At 50.5% G+C, this 12,486-nt stretch overlaps 1 protein-coding gene across 2 annotated transcripts in view; it reads right to left on the minus strand.

Annotated features, from left to right (window-relative positions):
• LOC143815762 (uncharacterized) overlaps positions 1-12,486 on the minus strand; it is a 785,716-nt gene that overhangs the window by 274,555 nt on the left and 498,675 nt on the right. The gene's annotated exons all lie outside the window — the stretch shown is intronic.

Here is a 12,486-nt window from a genome sequence, read left to right on the forward strand (position 1 = left end):
TGCGACGCATTGCCACACGTCGCATCCGTCGTGCAACGGATGCGTCGTGTTTTGGCGGACTGTCGGCACAAAAAAACGCTACATGTAAAGTTTTTTTGTGTGCCGTGTCCGCCATTTCCGACTGCGCATGCGAACTCCGCCCCCTCCTCCCCGGACCTTACAATGGGGCAGCGAATGCGTTGAAAAACTGCATCTGCTGCCCCCATTGTGCGGCGCTTTCAGCGCTAGCGTCGTTGCGTCCGCACGTCGCATTGCGACGTGCAGTGCATGATGCTAGTGTGAAAGTGGCCTTAGGGTAAAGCAAGATTTCCACTGTCCAGACCTTAAGTAGTAAATAGCAAATTGTAAATTATAAGGTATCTACACTAATATCATTAGTCCAATATGGACCAACAAAAATACCCCAAAACACCAATTCCAGCAAATAGTTGGTGATAACTTCACATAAACATGAAATATAGGCGAATAATGTAGATATTTAAATACATAAAAGAGTGGGCCGACTAGTTGTGGTTTTTGCCCCTGATGAAGCCCCAACTATAGTGGTGATACCTTGAGGTTTTCTCTCCTCACTGTCCATCTAGGTTCCCACATACAGGTGACTATCTTTGTGCCAACAATAGGTGGCTTATTTGTTTGCTATAAATGGGAATATCCTCTATTGTTATCTATGTGGTAGTGGTGAGTATCCTGGAAAGGCGCTTCCATTTCAAAGAAGGAGATACCAAGGAAGAGCAACAAGATGTCATCATGAATGATGGATTTTCAGCAGGATTGCAATTGCTCATTTTGCCTTTCTACCCAGTTATTTCTTCTGTTTTCTCTACTCTATAAATATAAAAATGATCCGTACACTAAGAGAGTGGATTCACACAAGTTTTTAAAAAATAATTCAGAGTTTCACCTAGAAAACTTGAACAATTATTCCCTCATTTGTCATCTGTGTGCAGTCTATGTACAATCCGCTTATTTACAGCAACTAATAAACATTTACAGTTTCCTATGTTACAGAATTGCAATATATCCATAAAAATCAGATGCTATGCTGTGGCTCCGTATTTCATCTGATTTTTTTTTACGCACCCATAGATTTGAATGGGGGAGTCTCATCTGATATACTGAAGAAATTAAGAAATTAGTGCATGCTTTTTTTTCATAAGTAGATTTGCTTAGTAAATAAAATATGCCCATTTGCACTGCCCCTTTGAATAACATTGATCTGAGTGCTGTTAATTTTGTTTCAAGCACTTGGACCGAAGATATGGTTGTGTGAACAAGCCCTAAAAGATGAAAACTCTCATTGCAGGAAAATGACAGCAGGTAGAAAAAGCAATATAAGAACTTGAGAATACCCCTTTAAGTTCAGTAGGTCTGCACCATTCTTAATGAAAAGTGCACTACAATAAAATGCCTTGAGAATTTGCTCTATAAATTACCCCAATTTCTGGTGAAAACTATACCAGATTTTTGGGCCATGGCAGGCTTTATTTCCAATAAGATCCACCAACATTTTTGAAATATGGTGAAAGTGGGAAAATAATAAATACAAGTTGTAAATTTTTGGGTAAAACACAACATTTTTAACAAATTTTCCACCAGGAAATTGCCATGGAAAAAATGGGCTCATTCTAGCCAGTATGAATGGTAATAGCAGTGATGTACTTATTGTACATTGTGACTAGTGTTGAGCATTCCGCAAGTATCGGCCGATATTTGCGGTATCGGAATTCCGATACCGAGATCCGATACTTGCCGCATATCGGATACCGGAATCGGAAGTTCTCAATTCAAACAGCATGAATTCAGCCAATGAGGACTGATTACAAGTGTGGGCACATCCTGTTCAGCATGGTGGGCATGAAACTACTGGCAAGGCTGTGATTGGCTGCTGAAATGATGTCATGCTGCAGTTTAAAAGTCGCTGGCGCCATTTTGGGCTCACTCTGCTGTGAATTCAGTTAGTGACAGGACGCTGTTTTCTGACTGAGGGCCAGTTGAGATAGCGATTCGCTTCTTTGTGCTTTTCCCAGGCTAATTTAGCAACCGCTGTGTGTTCACCTTGCTTTTGCCTTGCAGCGCTGTTTTCACAGCGATCTGCAAGGTCTCTGTGTGTGTGAGTGCAGCCCACTCTCTAGTCTGTGTGCAGCCATAGCTGGTTGTATTCAGGTCAGGGTGGTTCACTGCCTCATACTGTTCTATCCATTCCATTGTCCTTTTTTGCAAGTAGTGCAGGCTGCTGCACATTTTTTTCAAATAATTCCTATTAGTGACTTCCCACCCGTATCCAGCTAAATTGTGGAAAAACACTACATAGGATAACGTAGAGGAGGTTTTTGGGGCCTTGCAGCGCCGTTTACGGCTGTCTGCACGGTCTCCGTGTGAGTGCAGCTCGCCCTGTAGTCTGTGTGCAGCCACAGCCGGTTGTATCCAGCTCAGGGTGGTTCACTGACTCATACAGTTCTATCCATTCCATTGTCCTTTTTTGCAAATAGTGCAGCCCGCTGCACATTTTTTCAAATAATTCCTATTAGTGGCTTTCCACCCGTATCCAGCTAAATTGTGGAAAAACACTACATAGGATAACGTAGAGGAGGTTTTGGGGGCCTTGCAGCACCGTTTACGGCTGTCTGCACGGTCTCCGTGTGAGTGCAGCTCGCCCTGTAGTCTGTGTGCAGCCACAGCCGGTTGTATCCAGCTCAGGGTGGTTCACTGACTCATACAGTTCTATCCATTCCATTGTCCTTTTTTGCAAATAGTGCAGTGTGAGTGCAGCTCTCCCTGTTGTCAGTTCAGCCCCCCAAAAATAAATAAATAATACAGTTCACCAAACACACCACTTTACAGTTGTGTAGGCCACATTAGCTCATATTAAAGTCTAGTCCACACTTTAGAAAATTAGTGTTTCTTATACCTGTTAGGAGCTGTTCAGGAATAAGCACACTAAGCCGTTAGTACTTTTCTGCTTATCTTTATCAGTCAACCAAGATGAAGAAGGCAGGGAGTAAGGCACGTGGGCGTGGGCGCGGAGCAGGGAGAGGACGTGGGGATTCTGTGCCTGCTGTGGGCACCGGTGACTCATCATCACCCAGTTTCAGCAGGGAACAGTCCTTCATGCGCAGCTTTGTCGGAGAGCGCCGTACACCGCTGCTGCGTGAAGACCAAATTGAAGCCGTTGTTGGATGGATGGCAGCAAACGCATCGACTTCAATTAGTGCCACATCCTCTCAGACACAGAGCACTGGAGAGCACCCATCTGTCTCTTCACCACCTGCCAAATTGCCCAGGCAGACAGAGAGCCCAGGACAGGAGCCGTCTCTACTTCTGTTCTCTGAATCTCTTGGCTTGGAAACAGGGGGCCAGCCAAGCAGCAAGTCACGCTCATGCCCTGACTGGTAGGCGTGAGCTCGAGGGGTTTGTGGCCCCACTGTGCCACAAACCAGACTACCCTGGAAGGGGTGTGACTATGACAGCTGCCTGGGTTTTCACTGGAGCCCCTGATGGTGAGGTCAGGCTTGTGCAGCAGGCAGCTGCCAGGTGCTACTCCAGGGCGGTGTCTGGCTGTGGCTGCTGATCCCACTTGGGAGACAGGAATACCAGGATTGGTGCGGGCATCAGGCAGGACTGGCAGAAGAGCATGGCTGAAACTCAGACGAGTAGGCTGGCACGGCTGAGACAGGGCTGACAGAGACACAGCAGAGATCACAGGGCTGGCAGAAACTCGGCAGAGAACACAGGGCTGGCAGAGACACGGCAGAGAACACAGGGCTGGCAGGAACACAGGACTGGCAGGGACGGCAGGAAACACAGGACTGGCTAGGATGGCAGGAAACACAGGACTGGAAGGCACGGCAGGAACGGCAGGACTGGTTGATGTGGTTTATGAAGGAACAGGTAGGGACCTGTTCACACTGGAGGTGCAGGTAACGGATATGTAGTGTGTAGGAACAGGTAAGGACCTGTTCACACAGGAGGTGCAGGAACGGATATGAAATATGAAGGAACAGGTAGGGACCTGTTCACACAAGAGGTGCAAGAAAGGAAACAAGCAGAAAGGAATGAGGTATGAAGAAACAGGTTGGAACCTGTTCACACAGGAGATGTAGGTACGGAAACAAGCCAGAAGGAAAGGAGAATGAAGGAACAGGTTGGGCCCTGTTCACACAGGAAGAGAACCGCAAGGCTGCGGATAGGAGCGGAAGAGCAGCAAGAGATAGCGCAGCAATAAAAGCAAAGCAGAGCAGAACCACAAGGAATGTGGAGAAGAGCTGCAGAAAGATTCTTACAGCAACGGGAGCGGAGCAGAGATGAATGGAGCAGAACTGCAAGGAATGCGGAGAGGAGCTGCAGAAAGAGATTCTTACAGCAACGGGAGCGGAGCAGAGATGAACGGAGCAGAACCACAAGGAATGTGGAGAGGAGCTGCAGAAAGAGATTCTTACAGCAACGGGAGCGGAGCAGAGATGAACGGAGTAGAACCGCAGGAGTGCGGATCAGAGGTAAAAGCCACAAAGGTACAGAGCAGGCAGAGCTGCAAGAGTGCAGAGCATAAGCAGACTGAGAACACAAGGAAAGACACAGCAGGGAAGGAAGCCACAGACAAGGAGACGGAGATAAGACTAAGTACAGACAAGGCCATGGAACAAGACACAAGGACAAAGACACAGGGACCAGGATATTCTGCCTCCTGGAGGGCGGACAACAAGAACAAGGCAAAAATACAGAGTAGAGCCTCCAGCGAGGGAGTAACATAGAGCAAGGCCTGGCAAACTCAGCAGCTAGACACTAACTGAGCAAACACATTGCACAGGCCCAGAACACTGGGTGGAGCTGCACTATATACTGGAGGCCTCTTGGTAATTGGTCAGGAACAGATTAGACAGATGCACCTGAATGCTATAAGAACCAGAGAGTTCAGGTGCCACCCCCCTATACACAAAGCCATGAAGCATGCAGAGAGCAGAGACACAGAACATGGAGCTGGCATAAAACAGAAACCACATCATGGCCTGGAGCAGTGGGTAAGATAGTGTGAGAGATGTGAGGCCATGCCGTGATGCCAGCAGAGTTGTTACAGTACCCCCCGCTTTACGACCCCTCTTCTTCAAGCCCGCCAGAATAACTTGTAGAAGAAGGATAGGAGCACACATAGTCCTGGCCAACATGACACCTTCAGAGTAGAATAAGGCAGGCGGGCCACCAGGAATCTCAGAAAACAAAGTCTCTTGGTGCTCAACAGGGTTAGCTTCATCAGAAATCTTGGATAGCAAAGTCTCATTGTACCCAATGGGGTTAGCTTTCTCAATGGACTGGACCATTTCCTCAGGGTAGACAAGAAGCAGGGACTTGGAAGCTACCGACTTGTTATCTTCACCAGCCGGCCACATGGAAGTCGAAGGAATACTCACAGGATACACCTTCTGCCCGATATCCAGAGACAAACTTTCAGGTAAAAGAGATGTTCTAGAGTACTGAACACAGGAAAAGTCATTAGAGATGAGTGTGGAGAGCATCAGCTCCACCGGGTCAGAGAAAAATTGAGGTGAAAAAACTTCTGTTTCAAAGTCTTCACCAGCCGGCCACAAGGACGCTGAAGGTATAAACATAGGAACCATCTTCTGCCCATTATCCAGAAGAAATCGTCCAAACGGCGGGGATGTTCCTAGGAACGGATTACAAGTAGAGTCGTAGGAGATGTGAGGAGAGATCGTCACCGCTTTCCCATCTTCGGTGACATTAGCACACCTTGACTCGACGACTAACTGTTTACTGGTATAGTCGCTGGAGATGTGTGGAGACATCTTCACCATTTCCCCATCTTCGGTGACGTCAGCAAACCTTGACTCCTCGACTAGCAGACCAGCTGAAGAAGATGTCACTGCTGAGTGTCTTTGATGCATGGGAACCAGACACTTCTCAAGACTGGGTAAGTTCAAACGAACCACTTTACTGGAACTCTTGACCAGAGCGGGTGGTAGAGTCCTTGGCTCAGAATGACCCATGGGCATAACAGACAGCATATGGAAAACAAACTTCTTCGTGTATAAGGCTCCAACTTGGAGCTGTAGTTGTCCTTGCAGGACTAGACTGCTCTTTAGCAGGGCTCGGCCATTGTCAGGCAACGCCCACACCGGGTTCTGGAGCTGCAGAACGGAGACCATACACCGACTCTGTATGACAGGCGGCTTAAACACACCAAAGCTCCCAGAAGGCAGAGAAACAGTCATTAACTTTGATGGAGAGGAAGTTCTCTTGCCAGGGACAGCCTCTCCTACTGGCCCAGGGTTTTGGAGTACAGGCTTCACAGGGCAAAGACCATCTGAATGTTCCTTACAACCACAGGGATGCCGTATTTTAATCTCAGCACCAGATTCAGGCTGCAGATTTGCCAGCCCCCTCTTATTAGACCTCTTGGATCTTACTCGGGTGGCTGTTTTGGCAGGTTGTGGAACAGGTGAGTCTTGGACGGTCATTGATGGAAGTGACTGTTTACCTACAGGTTTCTTTCGTCTGGACCGTCTCTGTGAGCTTGGAGGGGAAGACTTCTCAGGAGATGCAGTACTTGGCTCATCGAAGGCTTTACAGAAGGCCACCAGGAAGGCCGGCAGATTCGAGGTGACGGGATCCCCTGCTTCCCAGAGGGGGTTGAGCCACATCAAGGCATCTCCTCTTAGGTAGGTCATTAAGAAACCTACTTTAACACGGTCTGTGGTGAAATAGGCACCATGCCACTTGAAATAACGCAAGCACCGCTCCAAGAACACACGACATTGCTTTGGATCCCCATCGTAACATGGAGGATCTGCTGGGATGGGTTCGTCATTAGGAGCGCAGGCTTGAAGTCGATCAAACAGCTCATTAGAGATGACAATTGTGGGAGGAGCAGTGAAGGACTTGATTTCAGACCGGGTAAACTTTTCACTCGGAGGCCAATACTGGCAAGAAGAGAGTTCATCTTGCTCCGAGAGCGAAGGCACATGAGACTCAGCGGGGACCATGGCCTGTGCAAACTGTCACGCTCACGCCCTGACTGGTAGGCGTGAGCTCGGGGGATTTGTGGCCCCACTGTGCCACAAACCAGACTACCGTGGAAGGGGCGTGACTATGACAGCTGCCTGGGTTTTCACTGGAGCCCCTGATGGTGAGGTCAGGCTTGTGCAGCAGGCAGCTGCCAGGTGCTACTCCAGGGCGGTGTCTGGCTGTGGCTGCTGATCCCACTTGGGAGACAGGAATACCAGGATTGGTGCGGGCATCAGGACTGGCAGAAGAGCACGGCTGAAACTCAGACGAGTAGGCTGGCACGGCTGAGACAGGGCTGGCAGAGACACAGCAGAGATCACAGGGCTGGCAGAAACACGGCAGAGAACACAGGGCTGGCAGAGACATGGCAGAGAACACAGGGCTGGCAGGACTGGCAGGGACGGCAGGAAACACAGGACTGGCTAGGATGGCAGGAAACACAGGACTGGAAGGCACGGCAGGAACGGCAGGACTGGTTGATGTGGTTTATGAAGGAACAGGTAGGGACCTGTTCACACTGGAGGTGCAGGTAATGGATATGTAGTGTGGAGGAACAGGTAAGGACCTGTTCACACAGGAGGTGCAGGAACGGATATGAAATATGAAGGAACAGGTAGGGACCTGTTCACACAAGAGGTGCAAGAAAGGAAACAAGCAGAAAGGAATGAGGTATGAAGAAACAGGTTGGAACCTGTTCACACAGGAGATGTAGGTACGGAAACAAGCCAGAAGGAAAGGAGAATGAAGGAACAGGTTGGGCCCTGTTCACACAGGAAGAGAACCGCAAGGCTGCGGATAGGAGCGGAAGAGCAGCAAGAGATAGCGCAGCAATAAAAGCAAAGCAGAGCAGAACCACAAGGAATGTGGAGAAGAGCTGCAGAAAGATTCTTACAGCAACGGGAGCGGAGCAGAGATGAACGGAGCAGAACTGCAAGGAATGCGGAGAGGAGCTGCAGAAAGATTCTTACAGCAACGGGAGCAGAGCAGAGATGAACGGAGCAGAACCACAAGGAATGCGGAGAGGAGCTGCAGAAAGAGATTCTTACAGCAACGGGAGCGGAGCAGAGATGAACGGAGCAGAACCACAAGGAATGTGGAGAGGAGCTGCAGAAAGAGATTCTTACAGCAACGGGAGCAGAGCAGAGATGAACGGAGTAGAACCGCAGGAGTGCGGATCAGAGGTAAAAGCCACAAAGGTACAGAGCAGGCAGAGCTGCAAGAGTGCAGAGCATAAGCAGACTGAGAACACAAGGAAAGACACAGCAGGGAAGGAAGCCACAGACAAGGAGACGGAGATAAGACTAAGTACAGACAAGGCCATGGAACAAGACACAAGGACAAAGACACAGGGACCAGGATATTCTGCCTCCTGGAGGGCGGACAACAAGAACAAGGCAAAAATACAGAGTAGAGCCTCCAGCGAGGGAGTAACATAGAGCAAGGCCTGGCAAACTCAGCAGCTAGACACTAACTGAGCAAACACATTGCACAGGCCCAGAACACTGGGTGGAGCTGCACTATATACTGGAGGCCTCTTGGTAATTGGTCAGGAACAGATTAGACAGATGCACCTGAATGCTATAAGAACCAGAGAGTTCAGGCGCCACCCCCCTATACACAAAGCCATGAAGCATGCAGAGAGCAGAGACACAGAACATGGAGCTGGCATAAAACAGAAACCACATCATGGCCTGGAGCAGTGAGTAAGATAGTGTGAGAGATGTGAGGCCATGCCGTGATGCCAGCAGAGTTGTTACTCAGCATTGGAGAAATGGAAGAAGAGGCAGTGTGCAGTGATGCCCAACAGCTTTTTCTCTCTGAGTCTGAAGAGGCGGGTGGGCCAGTGCCTCCGGTCACCACACCGCAGAACGCATCCGCTGATGACACTCAGGTGCCTCTTTCTGGTGCGTGCTCTGCTGCTGAGACTACCCAGGAGGAGCAGTTGGTGGCAGAGGGTAGTGTAGATGATGAGGTCCTTGACCCATCGTGGCGTGAGGGACAGGAAGGTGGTGGGAGCAGCTCTGAGGAAGAGATTCCCTGAATGGGCCAAAGAGGGAGAGGGAGGGGGAAGACTGCGGATCCTGTAGCCTCCACTTTGGCACCCGTTATGAGCATGTCTCTTCCAAAAGCCAAAAAGGGCGCTCCCAAGACTTGCAGTGCCTGGTCCTTTTTTGACACAGTTACAGATGACATTTGCTATGTCAAATGCAAGGTGTGTCATCACAAAGTCAAAAGAGGGAGAAATGTCAGCAACCTCAATACCTCCAACATGTGGAAACATGTGCGGACCAGGCACGCGGCGGAGTTACAAAAACACACTGAAGAGCTAGGCCAACCAACAGCGGCAGCTACCACCTCTTCAGCTCGTGTTGCCTCTTCCTCCAGCTCACACACAGCTGGTTCGGCTTCCTCCCAGGATCACCATGGAAGAACCTCTGGCACTGTTGTCCAGAGACCCACTGTAATTCCACCCGCAGCACCACGTTCCCAGTCATCCTCACACTCCCAGCCCAGTCTACAGCCATCGGTAGTACAGGCATGGGAGAAAAGGCGGCCTTTCTCGGCAAACCACCCACGAGCACAGGCTCTGACTGCAGGCATTGCCAAACTTCTGTCACTGGAAATGCTGTCATTCAGGCTGGTGGAGACTGACAGCTTCCGTGACTTGATGTCATTGGCAGTCCCACAGTACAATGTGCCCAGCTGCTTTTATTTCAGCAGGCAAGCCGTCCCTGCCCTGCACAAGCATGTGGAGGGACACATAAAACACGCGCTACTGAACGCCGTCAGTAGCAAGGTCCACCTCACCACCGATGCGTGGACCAGTCAACATGGACAGGGGCGATACCTTTCCCTCACTGCCCATTGGGTTAATGTTGTTGAGCCGGGTACAGATCGTGCGAGGATCCAAGGATTGCAGGAATCCAGTCTGTACGCATTGACTCCTCCTCTTACACAAGTTCCTCAGAATCATCGCTGCAGGAGCTGTCACAGTCCACCTCCACATGGACCCGTGAACGTTTACCTGTTACGACCGACATGAGCACAGCTGTGGCCAAACGTCAACAGGCCGTCTTGAAATTAATTTCTTTGGGGAATCGAAGCCACACAGCGCAGGAGCTCTGGAATGCCATCAAGCAGGAGAGCGATGTGTGGTTTGTGGCAGCGAATCTCCAGCCAGGCATGGTAGTGTGTGATAATGGCCGAAATCTGGTGGCAGCTCTGGGCCTCGGCAACCTCACTCACATGTGCTCAACTTGGTCGTGCAGAGTTTTTTGAGGGACTATCCGGATCTTGATGCACTGCTGCACAAGGTCCGCCTAGAGTGTGCTCACTTGCGGCGTTCCAGCACGGCAAAATCGCGCATTGCGGCTCTGCAGCGCCGATTCCGCCTTCCGGAACATCGCATCATATGTGACCTACCTACCAGGTGGAATTCCACGTTACATATGTTGGAGCGGTTGTGTGAGCAGCAGCAAGCAGTAATGGAGTACCAGCTGCATCAGGCGCAAAGAAGTCGCACTCCGCGCCGTTCAGACTTCACAACCACAGAGTGGGCCACTATGAAGGACGTCTGCCAGGTTTTGCGTCCCTTCGATTATTCCATGCGGATGGCGAGTGCAGATGATGCACTAGTCAGCATGACTGTCCCCCTTATCTGCCTGCTTGAAAAATCACTGCAAGCGCTAAGGGATGATGTTGTGGAAGAGGTGGAGGATGAGGATTCACCATTTCCATCATCTTCTGGACAGTCAGCGCCACGTGGTTCCTCACAAACGCGCGGGCAGGGGACACTTTGTGAGGAGGATGAGGAGGAGTCAATGGAGGAGGAAGACATCCGTCCAGAGGAGGGAGTTACACAATTGTCCAGTAGTCAGTGTGTACAGCGAGGGTGGGGTGATGACGAGCGGGCAGAGATCACGCCTCAAGCAGGGGACAGCGTTTCTTGGCCAGTTGGCAGTCTGCAGCACATGGTTGATTACATGCTGCAGTGCCTGAGAAACGACCGCCGCATCGCCCACATTCTCAACATGTCTGATTATTGGGTGTTCACCCTCCTCGATCCTCGCTACCGGGACAACCTACAAAGCCTCATCACACCGTTGAACCGGGAGCGAAAAATGCGGGAGTACCAAGACACACTGGTGAATTCCATCATCTTCTCCATTCCAAGTGAGAGAAGTGCTGCTAGTGCATTACAAAGCAGCTCAGTGCGTCCAGGCAGTGGTGGAGGCTCTGCACAAAGAGGGAGCAGAAGCAGTGCCTCTGCCCAAGGCAAGACCAGTATGGCCCAACTGTGGCACAGTTTTGTGTGCCCGCCACAAATGTCTACACCATCACAGACGGCTCCTGTCAGCAGGAGGCAACGGTTCCGTCAGATGGTGACAGACTACATGTCTTGCCCTCTTGCTGTACTCCCAGACGGCTCTTCCCCTTTCAAGTTTTGGGTCTCTAAGCTGGATACATGGCTGAGCTAAGCCAGTATGCATTGGAGGTGCTGGCTTGCCCTGCGGCTAGTGTATTATCGGAACGCGTCTTTAGTGCTGCAGGTGATGTACTAACTGACCGTCGCATGCGACTATCCACCCTGCGAGGCGGGATCTCGGCCAGCGCGGCCGCACAGGCACAGCCAGCCTGACACCAAATGATGTCAGAAGACGGGCACCGCAAAGTGCGCCTGGCCAAGGGATAACATAACAGCACAGGCTTCGGGACGGAATCAAACAACGCTGAGGAGGCGGCGCATGGCACCAAGGGGGTAGGAATGACGGCCGGGCTGCGTCACATTACAAAGGAAAGTCCCACCTCCGGGATGGTTTTACGGTATCAGTGGACACACTTTAAAAGTGTTTAGTTCTGTGTTTGCAAGGAGCATAATGAAAAGAGCCACCTTTTCCTTTGGCATCCTTTGTGATGCAAAAGCTGGCTCTTTCAGCTACAAACGCCTTTTGGGGGGGAGGTTAAAGGTTCCCTTTCGACTTGCTCCAATCAGGCTTCGGCCTAAACGGTGTTCCTCTGCACCTCTTGCTGTCCCTGGGCTCCAACACTGCTGGTTGCTGCCCGGAAGTGCTGTTTGCACAGAGCCAAACACCTCGCCAATGTGTTAGTGGGGTTCAGTAACGTCAGCTGCTCCCCTGCTGTGTATCCGGCAACGTGTCATGCGACCGCCACGCTGGCACAACTCAAATGTAAGGGAACCTGCCCATCCCCACCCCCCCAGGCGTTTGTTACTGAAAGAGCCACCTTGGGCAGCAGTAATGCTGCAGAAGGAAAAGGTGGCTCTTTTAATTATGCTCCTTTCAAAGGCTGAACTACACACTTATGAAATGTGTCTCCTCACACCGTTAAACCGTCCCGGAGGTGGGACTTTCCTTTGTAATGTGATGCAGCCCAGCCGTCATTCCTACCCCCTTGGCGCCGTGCGCCGCCTACTAAGCGTTGTTTGATTCTGTCCCGGAGCCTGCGCTG

The sequence above is a fragment of the Ranitomeya variabilis genome, chromosome 3, assembly GCF_051348905.1.
Source record: "Ranitomeya variabilis isolate aRanVar5 chromosome 3, aRanVar5.hap1, whole genome shotgun sequence".
Classification (NCBI taxonomy): domain Eukaryota; kingdom Metazoa; phylum Chordata; class Amphibia; order Anura; family Dendrobatidae; genus Ranitomeya; species Ranitomeya variabilis.